Source organism: Somniosus microcephalus, chromosome 8, assembly GCF_052327205.1.
Source record: "Somniosus microcephalus isolate GS21.2 chromosome 8, FLI_Smic_1.0, whole genome shotgun sequence".
Classification (NCBI taxonomy): domain Eukaryota; kingdom Metazoa; phylum Chordata; class Chondrichthyes; order Squaliformes; family Somniosidae; genus Somniosus; species Somniosus microcephalus.
Genome location: NC_140994.1, coordinates 69,437,671 through 69,451,648, shown reverse-complemented (window position 1 = coordinate 69,451,648; position 13,978 = coordinate 69,437,671). Strand labels below are relative to the sequence as shown.

The following is a 13,978-nucleotide window of genomic DNA, read 5'->3' as shown; positions in this document are numbered from 1 at the left end:
CCTCAGTAGGTGAAATCGCGGCCACCCACCCTGAATCATCCCCCATGCACACACACACCCCCTGAATCAAAAGAAAGTAAGAAAGACTTCCATGACCAGAGGACATCCCAAAGCACTTTGCAGCCATTGAAGTAGTTTTTGAAGTGTAGTCACTGTTGCAATGTTGCAATGCTGCACCCAATTTGCGCACAGGAAGCTCCCACAAACAACAATATGATAATTACAGAAAATCTGTTTTAGTGATGTTGGTTGAGGGATAAATATTGGCCAGGACACCGGGGATAACTCCCCTAATCTTCTTCAAAATAGTGCCGTGGGATCTTTTACTTCCACCTGAGAGAGCAGACGTGGCCTCGGTTTAACGTCTCATCTGAAAGACGGCATCTCCAACAGTGCAGCACTCCCTCAGTACTGCACTGGAGTGTCAGCCTAGATTTTGTACTCCCGTCTCTGGAGTGGGACTTGAACCCACAACCTTCTGACTCAGAGACGAGGGTGCTACCCACTGAACCACAGCTGACACCAATACCAGGCTCTGGGAGGGGTGGAACAGGACACACAGCGACCCACCCTTCGGATTCTCCCGGGTGTCCCCGCACAGACATCCACCCCCGTCACCAGAGAGCACCCTCTCCACACAGAGCCCCTCAGCTCATCCTCCCCACCCCCACCCCCATACCGAGCTGTCAGCCGGCCATGCAGCAGCACATCCTCACATCTCACTGACTGATTCTGGATGTGCTGGGGGTGGAGTGAATCGGAGGCCTCACTGTCACGTCACTCACATGCCGGGCTCGCTCTGCTTTTACCATTACTCTTTACCGAACAACCGCACAGCCGCCATCTTTATGCTGCTTATGTTTTTTTAAACTTTGAAAATGGCAGGACGCCCGCGCGGCTTGGAAGACGCTGAATATGACGTCGCTGCACTAAACTGGAACTGCGCAGGTGCGAGAAATTCATTTCCTGCAGTTTCATTGTCAGGAAACCCATCCAGAAAATTAAACATCCCAGAGGATCGGCAAACAAAAACAGATTTTGCGTTATTCAGTGGCCCAACTGATTATCCACCCACATGAAGACTGTTATTATCTGCTGTGACCTCAACATCATTTGGGTCCAATACTCTTTATTTGTGCTCAATGTGAGAGTCAGTCTCCATAGGCAAGCCTGTGCTGCCTAAGAAGTGCCATGAAAATTGCGCCTCTTAAACTTAGTGCCACAACAGCACCCCATCCGCCGTGCGCTGACCTCAACAATAGCCCCCTCCCCAGTCCGTGACCTCTAACCCCCATCTCCCCTGCTCCGTGACCTCTAACCCCCACCTGCCCCGCTCTGTGAGCTCTAACCCCCACTCAACCCCGCCCCTGCCCCCGCCACTGCTGGTGCCCCACTCAGCAGTAACCTGACCGCTTGTGGAGGGGAGAGAGCCACGTGGGCCTTGATATTAACCCACCGCCTCCACGACGGTCAGGAAAGGGTCGGAGGGGTGTTAAAGGCTTAAATACAGGGAACGTGTCTCCAACATGTGGTGCACACACCCACCACCTTATATATAGTGGTGGATCTCAGGGCGACCGAGTATCCTGCTGTGGAGAGCCGGGGCACTTCATTAACATATTTACATCGGGCTCCCACAGTTCAATTGGGAGCCTGATTTAAAATTCACTGCTGGTGAGCGGGTTTCCCAGGGGTCGGGAAACCCGGCACTGGAAGGGAAGGGGCAGCTGTTGGCTCCACAAAGTAAGTGTCTTTCTCAGTATTCCTTGTGGGTCAGGACATAACAATTGATGTATGAGGAGAGATTGGGACGATTAGGCTTATATTCGCTGGAGTTTTGAAGAATGAGAGGGGATCTCATTGAAACTTATAAAATTCTAACAGGACTAGACAGACTAGATGCAGGAAGGATGTTTCCAATGGCGGGGGAGTCCAGAACCAGGGGTCACAGTCTAAGGATAAGGGGTAAGCCATTTAGGACTGAGATGAGGAGGAATTTCTTCACTGAGAGTGGTGAACCTGTGGAATTCTCTACCACACAAGGCAGTTGAAGCCAATTCATTAAATATATTCAATAAGGAGTTAGATATATTTCTGAAGGCTAAAGGGATCAAGGGATATGGGGAGAAAGCAGGGACAGGGTACTGAATTTGGATGATCAGCCATGATCTCATTAAATGGCGGAATAGGCTTGAGGGGCCAAATGGCCTACTCCTGCTCCTATCTTCTACATTTTCTAAGGAAGCATTTGGCCTTCAATCTCCCAATTACCAACCACCCTTCCCATTGTGGCCTCACTCCCCTCTTCACCTCGCAGCCTGTCTCCCCCCTCCCTATCACGGCCTTTCTCCCCCCTCCCTATTGCTGCCTTTCTTCCCCCCCCCTCCCCATTGTAGCCCATCCCTATCACGGCCGCTCTCCCCCCTCCCCATCGCAGCCTCTCTCCCCTTTATTACAAGAGCATTTGAGTATGAGTAAAGACATCTTACTGAAATTATATAGGGCCCTGGTGAGACCACACCTGGAGTATTGTGTAGTTTTGGTCTCCTTACATAAGGAAGGATATACTTGCCATAGAGGGATTGCAATGAAGGTTCACCAGGCTGATTCCTGGGATTGGGGGACTGTCCTACGAGGAGAGATTGAGTAGACTAGGCCTATATTCTCTAGGTTTCAGAAGAATGAAAGGTGGTGTCATTGAAACATATTAAATTCTTACAGGGCTTGACAGGGTAGATGCAGGGAGGATGTTTCCCCTGGCTGGGGAGTCTAGAACCAGGGGTCACAGTCTCAGAATAAGGGGTCGGCCATTTAGGACTGAGATGAGGAGAAATTTCTTCAGTCAGAGGGTGGTGAATCTTTGGAATTCTCTACTCCAGAGGGCTGTGGAGGCTCAGTCGTTGAGTATATTCAGGACAGAGATCGATAGATTTTTGGATATTAAGGGAAAAAAGGGATATGGGGATAGTGCAGGAAAGTGGAGTTGAGGTACAAGATCAGCCATGATCTTATTGAATGACGGAGCAGGCTCGAGGGGCCTAAAGGCCTAACTCTGCTTCTACTCTTCTACTTATTATGTTCTTATGTTCCTCCAGATAATCATTGGGAACATCTAAGCCATTGCTTGCAGCCCCACCATAAGCTCCATTCCTTGGCCACCGATTCCTTCTCTGTTCCCTGGTCACTATGTCAGGTTGAACCAAATGGTTTGCCACCACAGTGTCCCTGAACTTCCAACTCCATAATCCCCTCCATCACAAAGACCGCCCATTTCCACCTCTGTAACATTGACCGTCTTTTGAATGAGGCGTTAAACTGAGGCCCCGTCTGCCCATTCAGGTGGACATAAAAGATTTCACGGCACTATTTTGAAGAGCAGGGGAGTTCTCCCCGGTGTCCTGGTCCATATTTATCCCTCAACCAAAATCACTAAAACTGATTATCTGGTCATTATCACATTGCTGTTTGTGGGATCTTGCTGTGTGCAACTTGGTTGCCACATTTCCTACATTACAACAGTAACTACACTTCTAAATCAAATCATTGGCTGTAAAGCTCTTCGGGACGTCCTGACGCCATGTAAGGAGCTATAGAAATGCAAGTCTTGATCTATAGAGTTTAGGATCACAATGATGTATTCATCACAATCCCATGAAGGGACACCCTCATTGTTGAGTTATTTTAACTTGAATTTAAATAGCCGATTGCAGAGCGTAACATCCTTGGGATGTTGCAAATTGGTTTTGTTTATTAATGATTACTATTTTACACATTGCAGTATGTTGTAGATGGCCCTTAATTATCTGAACATCTTAACTTTGTGCTAGTCTGATCTCAGCTTTACCCTCTCAAAACAGCTGAAAGATTAGAACGCTTGCTCATGTGACAGTCAATCGCACTGTGTCTGCAAGGGCCAGAGATACTTGGACTCTTTCAGTAAGTAACTTAATTCCCTCGCGGATGTTGTTAGGGAACGTGACACAAAGGACGAGGGACCACAGGCATAAAAGGCATGAGGCGCAGTTTAAATCGCAGACATACCAAAGGCTTTGACATAATAAAGATGAAAGCAAAGGGGGAATAGAGTGCTTGGTTTATATCCACAGAGAGATCCTATTTGCGGCTTTCTTGGGACGAGCGATGTGGAGGCTCAAAGGAATAACTTTTGAAGGAGTTGTATGCTGAATATGCAGCCTAACTAACATCTTTGTAAGACAAGGAATTGCTGGAATGTTGACTCCTTCTATGCTGCAGGAGAAAGCCTCACCTTTTAGCAACTTTGTAAACTGACCTCTTTTCTGTTTGAATGAGGAATTGGTTTGAAGCCTGGAGTGGGAGAACAACAACAACTTGCATTTATATAGCGCCTTTAACGTTATAAAACATCCCATGATGTTTCACAGGAGTGTCATTTGACACCGAGCCACATAAGGTGATCTTAGGACAGGTCATATCCTGACATCCCCCCTCACCCCCCACGCCGTTATCTCCATTCAGTGACGTGCTTTGACACGAATTGCATCAAGTGTTTGATGAACAAAAAAAATGATTTCACCAAGCATACTTCCACCAGGAGATTAAAAGGAAAACTTGGAAAGCTGGGAAGCTGAAATAAAGACAGGAAAGGCTGGGAATGACGAAAAGCTTTTTTACGTAACAAGTGGTTAGGATTTGGAATGCTCTGCCTGATAGGGCAGTGAAAACAAATGCAATAGCAGCCTTCAAAAGGGAATTAAATAAATGTTTGAGTGAAAAAATTGGAGGGATATGAGGAAAGAGCGGGGGAGTGGGACTAACTGGATTGCTCTTCAAAAGAGCTGGCACACTCAATGGGCCGAATGGCCTCCTGTGCTGTACTATTCTATGATTCTATGATTCTGCTCCAGTCCACCTTCCCTCCTATAGCTGAGGGTTTTCAGCTTTCAGAACTGTCCCCAGTGTATGTATCATGAAATTGCCAATGTTCTCACCAACGAAATGTGGAAGGAGCTCACAGACTTGTTTGTCAGAAAGATTAAGACCATCTGTTCATCTGCCTCTGCCACACCCACCAATCCCCTTGTCAGTCAAGCCAAACCTCTCCAAAGGCTCACCTGTGCCCTAGCCCTGAACCCATGTCTTTCTCTAGTTTCTCCCTTACCTCCTGCTCTTTCTATGTGAGTGAGACACACTTCCTGGCTCCCTTGACCCCATTCCCACTAAACTGTTGGCCACTAATTTACTACTAGTGTTTATTTCAGTATCACAGCACATAAGCTAAAAACAAAGACGAAAGGGCCTAAAAAGTAAATCTGTGAGCTGCAAAGAGTGATTAGATAAGATTTAAAAAATCTACATATGCTAGAAATTTGAAACAAAAACAAACAGCTCAATCAGCATCTATCAAAATAAATATGTTTTTTGGGGCCAGAGTTCTTTAGAACTAAGGGTTGAATAAAGCACCTCAATTAGTAAGTACACAACAAACCCAAGTACTTAAAAGATATTGGTTAAATTAAGTTACTTTCTTAAATTTGGCGCGCTGTCTTTTCTCCATTCTTACTCAGCTCTTTCACAAATACACCACCCACTAGCCCTGCGTCTTTCACCGGATAATCCCTCCTCTCTCTACTGCCCGCACTCTATTCGTCTAATTTATTCATGCCATAGATGCAGCTCAAATTCCCTTGCTTTGATTGGTCAGTTGCGCCATCAATCATCAGTCACCCCTGGTTTGATGACATAGTGGACGGCGCCACCAGCATGTGATGACCAAGGTTGTTGATTTTAAACATCAGCTTCGCCTGCGATAACCAATTATAATCACTCAACATTTTATTTGGGGAATATTTTCCAGAACGGGGGACTCTTCCGGGTACATTGTTTGCCCGGAGACGCAGTACCTAACCTGGGGACAGTCCCCAGAAAACGTGGATTATGGTCACCCGAGGCTAGGCAATCTTCAGACAAGGCCTGCTGATGCTCGAATAACAAGGCCAACAATATTCAGCAGAGAGCCTGCAAAATGTTTTTCTTACAATTAATAATGTACCATTGGTAAATATCTCTGCTGTACATCTAGTGATAGTCAAAGGCCAGCGTTGGAATTAATCACAAGGATCAAAAATGCAAAATGAACGAGGTACAGTTGCAGATAGGATGGATTAGGAAAGATTTTGTTCTCTTGCAGCAACGCACAGAAGGATTTGTTGAAATAGAAGCTCGATCAGCTTCAATGTCACTTCACGTGGGGCTCACAGAAAGAAAACATTGACTTGGACGATATGAAGCAAAGAATGCAAGATTCAATACAGACTGGTGTGAAATATCAGGCCATGCCACACAACCAACTTGCTTTCATATGCTGTCTGCAAGGCAACTGTGAAGAGACAATTCAAAACTTAAAGGAAGCTGAAAAGATTCTGAGGGAGAATCATGAACATGAATTTGAAAGAAGAAGCATCATCACCTATGGAAACTATGCCTGGGTATATTATCACATGGGACAACTGACAGAGGCCCAGTCCTACCTCGACAAGCTGGAGATGATCTGTAAACGATTTACTAATGGCTCTCGGTATACAGCACTGATACCTGAAGTATACGGGGAGAAGGGTTGGTCACTGTTGAAATCTACAAGGAAATACTATGAAGAGGCAAAGGAATGTTTTAAAAAGGCTCTGGAGGAAGATCCTGACGACACTGAATGGAATATGGGTTATGCGACTGCTCTGTTTCATCTGGAAGGGTTTTCTGGTACCCCAGAGAGTGGTGAACCCAGTCAATCAGTGAAGCAGTTGCAACGTGTGCTGGAGCTTGATCCAGACAAGTCTTTTGCCATGGTGCTGTTGGCACTAAAACAGGGAGAAGCTCACAAATTAGTTAAACAAGCATTGCAGAAGTCCCCTGACCTTCCACATGTACTTCGTTATGCAGCAAAATTTTTGAGAAGAGAAGGACATGTGGAAAATGCTGTGGGGCTGTTGAAGAAAGCATTAGAAATTAGCCCAAACTCTACCTTCTTACACCACCAAATAGGTGTGTGTTACAGAAAAAAATATTTCAACTGATCAAAAATCCAGGCAGCAAAACCCCTCGCAATCCTGCTTTTCAACAGAAAGCTGAGTTGATCAAACTATGTAAGTATCATTTTGAAAATGCATTTGAGCCCTGCCCATTAACTTTTATTAAAGCAAAACTGGATTTTGCAGGAATATGTTCATTAAATGGAGAAAATCTCAAAGCAGAGCAGATCTACAGCGATCTTCTGAAATTAGAGGATATTCATCCTGATAATAAGCAGGCAATATATTTCCAGGCTGGGTTATTTGAACTGCGTAATAAAAGATCTGAATCAAAAGCCATCACCCATTTTCTGGAAGGACTTAAAATCCAACGTGGCACAAGAGAATAAGAATTGTGTCGTGAAAACTTGAGAAAGATTGCAACAAAACAACGTGACAGGAATCCCAGAGACAGCAAGGCCTTTGGTGTTCTTGGGTTACTGCACCAGCTGGATGGGGAGGAGTGTGAAGCTATTGAGTGCTGTGAAAAGGCCTTGGAGTTTGATTGTGACAATGAAGAATATCTAAGTGCTCTTTGTGAATTACGCCTTTCTATCTAGGTCAACGCTGACTTTCCCAGCTGAAACTACACACAGCGGGGTCGAGTTTCTGCTTTGGGCACAAATTGCGCTTGAAATTGCACTGGACAGCTTACAGTTCAAGTTTCTGCTAAAATATGTTTGAATATTCGCAAATGTTAAATTTTCCAAGAACCAGTGCAATCTGTCAGTGTAGTAGAATGTAATCAGTTTTTTTTTTTTGCATTAAAAAACATTCATTGATGTATTTAAGAGTGGTAACATGGTGCAGTTTTATTAATACAGCTGAAAATGGATGTTACACAAAAAATAAGCATTTTTAATAAGTCTTTCACCTGTGATCAACCTGATTTAAAGTGACTGAAAATGACTTTAAAAACTATACTGAACCATGTATTAGTTTCATTGTTGTACACCAGTCATATTTTTAGTAATTTAAGTATTTTTAAGATGTAAAACCTATTAAATCGTGCCCACTAGTGCCTGGGTGCCTATGTAAACGAGCTCAATTTGAAAACCCTCCTTGAACGTCCGCAAATGGACTCGCTATCCTCATTCCTTCGATCTTGGTGCGTGGCCATCTTCGGCTGGAATGTTTTTTAAAATGTTAAAGATCGTGGAAAGCTCGATTTACGCTTGACGTAAATTATGCTCGAGTTTCCACAATCTTTTGCACTGGTTTGACCGCTTTCACCTGGATTGCTCAATTTACCCGCTATACGCGATGGCCGGTATAACATTGAACATTATTCTCTCTCTCTCTGTAACGAGCCGCTCGCAGCTCCCTGATTTCCAGCCTCTTCAATGGAAGTGGTTCAATTCCACCGGGTGACTTACGACTAGAGGATATAAAAATGGATTAAAATGGTTAAAAAATAATGAAGCTTTATAGTTGCAGATGCAGATTTTCCAATGAGAAACTTTAATTTTCTGTAATATCAGAGACTGAGTATTAAAATAACCAATAAAAAGAAACTGTAGCTACGATTTTATTAATGTCATTGATCTGTGCTGATGCTGACAGTGTCTCTCACAGTCCATACGTTGAGATGGTGAACTGTACCAGCTCTGTAAGAAATATTCAGACCAGTCTTTAACACAGGCAGTAAACTTAACAGCTGTTGGTTGTGGAGTGAAACAAAGCCCTTGCACTGCTCGCTGTAGCCACAATGATATTAGAGAAAGGTTAGGAAGGAATGGTTGGAAAGGTCCAGAGGATTCGGACAATGGAAGAACCTTCAGACAATGGAAAATCCTAACATTGTGAGAGGCTGCAGAGGACTCACACCACACTTAGACCTATTGGAAAAGCAGCACCTGGAAGGGTTCAGCTTTTCTGTGGAGGTATTGTCTCAGGTATGTGCAATGCTGGAAACTTCTTCAAAGATATTGGTGGATGTCCAGTACCCATGGGACTGCACCACTGCTGAGTCAATGCCTTCAGGAGAGGAGAAGAACTGAAGGCTTCCTCACCCCATTTTATTCATCCTTCCATTTTGGGTGGTATAACAGAAGTTAATCCACACCCTTCTTTCTCACTCAGTGTTGGATGTGTGATTTACACCATTTCAATGGTAATTCTACAGTCACCATTTCTAATTTTACCGGTCTGGAGATCATTTTGTGTGATGTTACAAACACTTAATAGCCCAGAAATTCGGGTCTTCACGGGTGCGTACATACGGGGTACTCACCCGTAGGCCCGATGGAAGTGCCGGTTTCCTGCATGCACAGCGCATGCGCGGGAAACCGGCACTTCCGTTCCTCTGAACGAAGAGGTTCGGAGGTCGAACGCGTGCGCGGGAGAGGCTGCGTGTGCGCATCGAACTTCGTTTTTTTTTACAGGTTTTCCCGGGAACGTAAGCCTGCAGAATTTAGAAATATAAAAAGCAGGCGTAAGGCCTGCTTTTTACAAGGTAAGTGGTGAATTAATTAAAATTAAAACATTTTTTCCACAGGTTTATTATTTTTAAATACTTTAAAGCAAGGTAAGTTTAATTTTAGCCCCGTTAGAAAATAAAATTATTTTTTTCAAAAATTTAAATTATTGTTTAAAATAGTTATTTCATGTAATTTATCGTTTATTTTAAAAATGTGATTTTTAAAAAAATTTAGTGCTATTTTGGGGCCGTAGTATTTATAAGTCTTGACAGCGCTTCCTGCCAGACTTATGAATGGAGCATTCCCTGCTCCGATTGGCTGCCCATGGTCCACGTGATCCCAGAGGACGCATCGAACTAACTGCGCCCCTGGGATACGCAAGCACTGCGCGCTGGCAGCTGGACCAGGCCCTGGATCGGAATTCCACGGGAGCCCAGAGCTCAACGGCCGGCGCACAAGGTAAGTGCAGATTGGAGGCTTGCACCCGCGGGAAGTCCCCGACCCAAATTTCTGGGCCAAAATGTGTTTGTATGAAATTATTCTCTCCTATTTTAACAGAGATGTTCATTTATTTGAAATAAACAGGTTAACCCCTGTATTAAAATAATGGAGAGAGTATTTTGCTCCAAGTGCGTTAGTACCATAAAAATATTTAGACTCATTTCCAAGTTCTTGTTATTTTGGCTCCAAGCCAGAGGAGACCACCTGAATTTTTTCATTTGAAACTGGTTCAGTCTCTATCTTGTTGCTTCCTAGAGAGCTGATTGGTCAATAGGAATTACATGACCCACAACTCTGTTATTTTTAGGCCAATTTCTTTCTTCCATGGTGTCATGTGACCCATATCCTTAACACGGCTCTAGTGATCTGATTGGTCTGTGGGAACGTGTAACCTGCGGGAGAGGACTGACTGGTTTTTTTTCTTTCAATAATGACAGCCACTCTGATTCCTTGTTTTATCGGGGCCGTGCTCCCGCCTCGACCTCGCCAGTCTGGGACCGGAAGTGTCCCCCTCGGGGGCTTCAGGCTGTTGCTCTCATGTTCCCTGCCCTGCTTACTGTGTGCCGATTATTTTGTATATTTAAAATTTTGGAATACAGCGACACTGAGCGGGCTGCAAAGGATCAGGAACTCAGCTCTTTGGTCTTAGGGAGGGTGGTGGAGAGAATGTCTTGTAAGTGTCCACCCCCTTTATACTAATGGCCCTGACCCCGGGATTGGGGATGATGTCAGTTCTAGTGCAGACTGGTTGTCGGGAAGGTCTGCCCCAGCCCAGTTCCAGTGGCTCAATAGCCTGACTAGAATTTCCAGTTCTAGGCATTAGAGACACTGAGGTTAATTTACCATGGAGATACTATTGAAGCATGTCGTATCAGTGGATTCCAGAGGAGGTGACTGAGGAATATGGTGAGAAGGTAGAGTTGAGATCAACCAAACAGGTTGGGTTTTGTTGGTTCTTTCTCTGTTGGTCAACAGGTCTATGTTGGTAATAGGGCCCATGGAGATCTGTGACATCAAACACTGCTCATGTTCTGGCACCACATTATCGGCGTGCACCGCGACCGCTTAGTGCCCCGCCGCGACCCCTTACCACCCCATGGCAGAATTTCGGTGGTGCCCCGCGAGGCTGCTGCAGGCACTGTCAGCGCTAGCCTTGTGGATCAGTAGCCGGGCTGAACTCTGCTCGCGGGGCACTAATTAAAGGGAGGTGTGGCCGCAACCGACACCACCCCGACAGGAAGTGGAGCGCCCGAAATAGCGCTCCTCTTCCACACTGGTGTGGTAAGCTGAAGTACCACGCCGGGCGCTAAATCTCCGGCGATAATTCGGTTACCGCCCCAAGTGGGACCTAACCGAAATTCGCCCCCAAAGTGTATAGTTGTTCCTAATCCCGTGGCCCTAATGGTATACATCCAAAATTGTTTCAGGACGTTAACAATTAGGTAAAAGGAAAGACTTTCATTGATATAGCGCGTTTCACAACCTCAGGACACCCCAAAACACTTTACAGCCAATTAGATACTTTTGAAGTAAAATTACTGTTGTAATGTAGGAAACATGGCAGCCAATTTACAAACAGCAAGCTCCCACCAACAGCAATGTGATAATGGCCAGATAATGGGCTAAACATTTGTTTGCCCCGAAAACGGGTTTGAGGATCGCGATGCAGGATCAACCTGTGCCTGTTCAAAGTAATGAAGGCAGCACACAAACTTCATGCTGCCTGCTAATTGGATGATTGTGGTGTGCAGCTCAGCGCTGAATGTGCTGCTGCGTGGCTGCACGCTCAGCAGGGACTCCAAGTTTGTGCCAGGCTAGCACCAATTAAAGCTAGACTGCACTTCTTAAAGCCAGCCTGCAAAGGGGAGGTGCATTCTGGCTGCAGGAGGTGATTTATCTGGTTGGGGAACAGAGTGTGAGCAGGAGGAAGTACAGTGGCACAACAGGGGATAGAGCATGCCCCAAGATTCTCGGATGTAGCACTGGAGGCCTTGGTGCAGGAGGTGGACAGGAGGAGAGAGGTCCTGCTTCCACAGGGGGCCAGGTGGCCCTCCAGGCAAATACAGAAAAGGAAGCTAGCCGTCGGGGTCAATGCCAGCAATGTAGCCCCAAGGACCTGGATGCAGTGCTGCAATAAGTTAAATAACCTCAGACCATTAGTCAAGGTGAGTGAATTCATTTTCAAATGCCATATCCTTACAACTGAACCACTAGTCTCAGACACTGCTCAATTCACCACACCACCTTTACTCACCGAACAACAATCTCTATTAATCATGACTCATACCTAACATTCATGGCTTCACCTCGCCCTCACACACTTAGCACTGCTGTAAGCCTCACACCAACATCTCACAGCTTGCACACACTGATAGCTATTCAACCATGACAGGCACATCACCCAAACACATTGCACCACATTCACTGACATACTTCCCTCTCTCTTACAGGACAAGGTGGCTGATAACTGCAGCCAGCCTGGGCTACCTGCAGGGAGACAGCCGCACCTGCAAACCTTACCTTAATGGAGGAGACAGTGCTGGAGAACATTGGAGCACTTATCACTGAGCCTGTGGCGACAGGTGCGGCCGAAACACTGCAAGATGATGGTATCCTCATTCCTAATCCCCCGTCTCACATCCCACTTCCCCCTCATTCAAAAATCTCTTCTGATTTACAAGCTACAAATGGTGTAAGCATGCACCTCTTGCTTTCCCCCCTCCCCACACCACTGTAAGATTTGCAAAGTTTCTGCATTTCCCCGAAGTCTGTTATTAATAAACGGGACACTGCATGGACATTTTAAATCAAAAAGGGTACCCAAGATGGTGTCCGTGCCTCGTGGCAGAAAGCCTGTGAGATTTTAAAATGGATTCTGCAACGCAGACAGCTTGTGGATCGAAACCCAAGCTGCAGGTTTCTGTGAAGAGAGACTTTTTATTTTGAAACCAGACAGGACTCTGAATTATACATAAGACCGAATTGGAGACAAATCTAAATTCAGTTTAGGCCTATAGTTAAGGCCATCAAGCAGTCTACATATATTATCGGAAACAGATTAACAGAGCCATCGAGGCTGGACAGGCCCATCAAGGAACTTTCATGACAATACAAGTCAATTATCAGGCTGGTAGATGTGATTACCGGCCATCTAAAAACAGTTAGTATGGATTGCTACCATTATTTAAAATAGCCCGCCAAGATTAAGACAAAGAACTAACCTGATTTGGCGCGCAGATAAGGGTTTTCGAAAAGGCATAATTGAAGGCCCTCGGGTAGCAATCGCTCTCTGTGTGCTGGTGCTGCTGCTCTCTCTGCTCTTCGGCCCCTCGCTCTCATGGCTGCCGCTCTTTCCCTGTCCCGCGCTTACCCCCTGGCCTTGCCCGTGCCCTTTTCCCACTCCATCTGGAATCGCCCCGGCACCGGTTCGGTTGGACACGGACAATTCAGGCCAGGCGAGGCGAGACTCGATGAGGGGAGGAGGGAAGACCACTGGAGGGAAGGCCACCTGAGGAAGACCAGCTGAAGAAGACCAACTGAGGAGATGAACTGAGGGAAGGCTTTGAATTGTCGGGCCTTCAGCCTCAGCCGACCTTCGAATATCTGTACACCAACTCAAACTGGCGGCTGGCGACGAAGAATCATCCCTGCAAGGTAAAGTACCCAAACAGAGACTTTAACTTTGGGGTACTCGAACCTGGACAATGCCCTTGCAGCGCCCGGAGACCACGTGATGACGATAGGCTCCAGAGAGCACCAAGAGTGAACCCCGAACCCAACCACTGTTTTGAGTCCAACAAAGCTTTTGATTGGTGAGCATGAAGTTCTGACCCCTCATAGCTTAATCTAGTTAGGTATAGGGGGTGGGATAAGGATAAGGGGATTGTTAAGATAGTTGTTTTCCCTCAATGTGCCATGTGTTCCCCATTCCCTGTATAAGTCTAGTTACTAGCCCAGAAATTTGTGTTGGGGGCTTCCCGCGGGTGCAAGCCCCCGACCTACACTTACCTAGCG

The 13,978-nt window shown here is 45.8% G+C and overlaps 1 pseudogene; it reads left to right on the top strand.

The window, feature by feature from the left end:
• Positions 1 to 6,263: 6,263 nt before the first annotated feature.
• On the top strand, positions 6,264 to 7,393 carry LOC147113622 (antiviral innate immune response effector IFIT1 pseudogene; annotated as a pseudogene).
• The last annotated feature ends 6,585 nt before the right edge of the window (positions 7,394 to 13,978 follow it).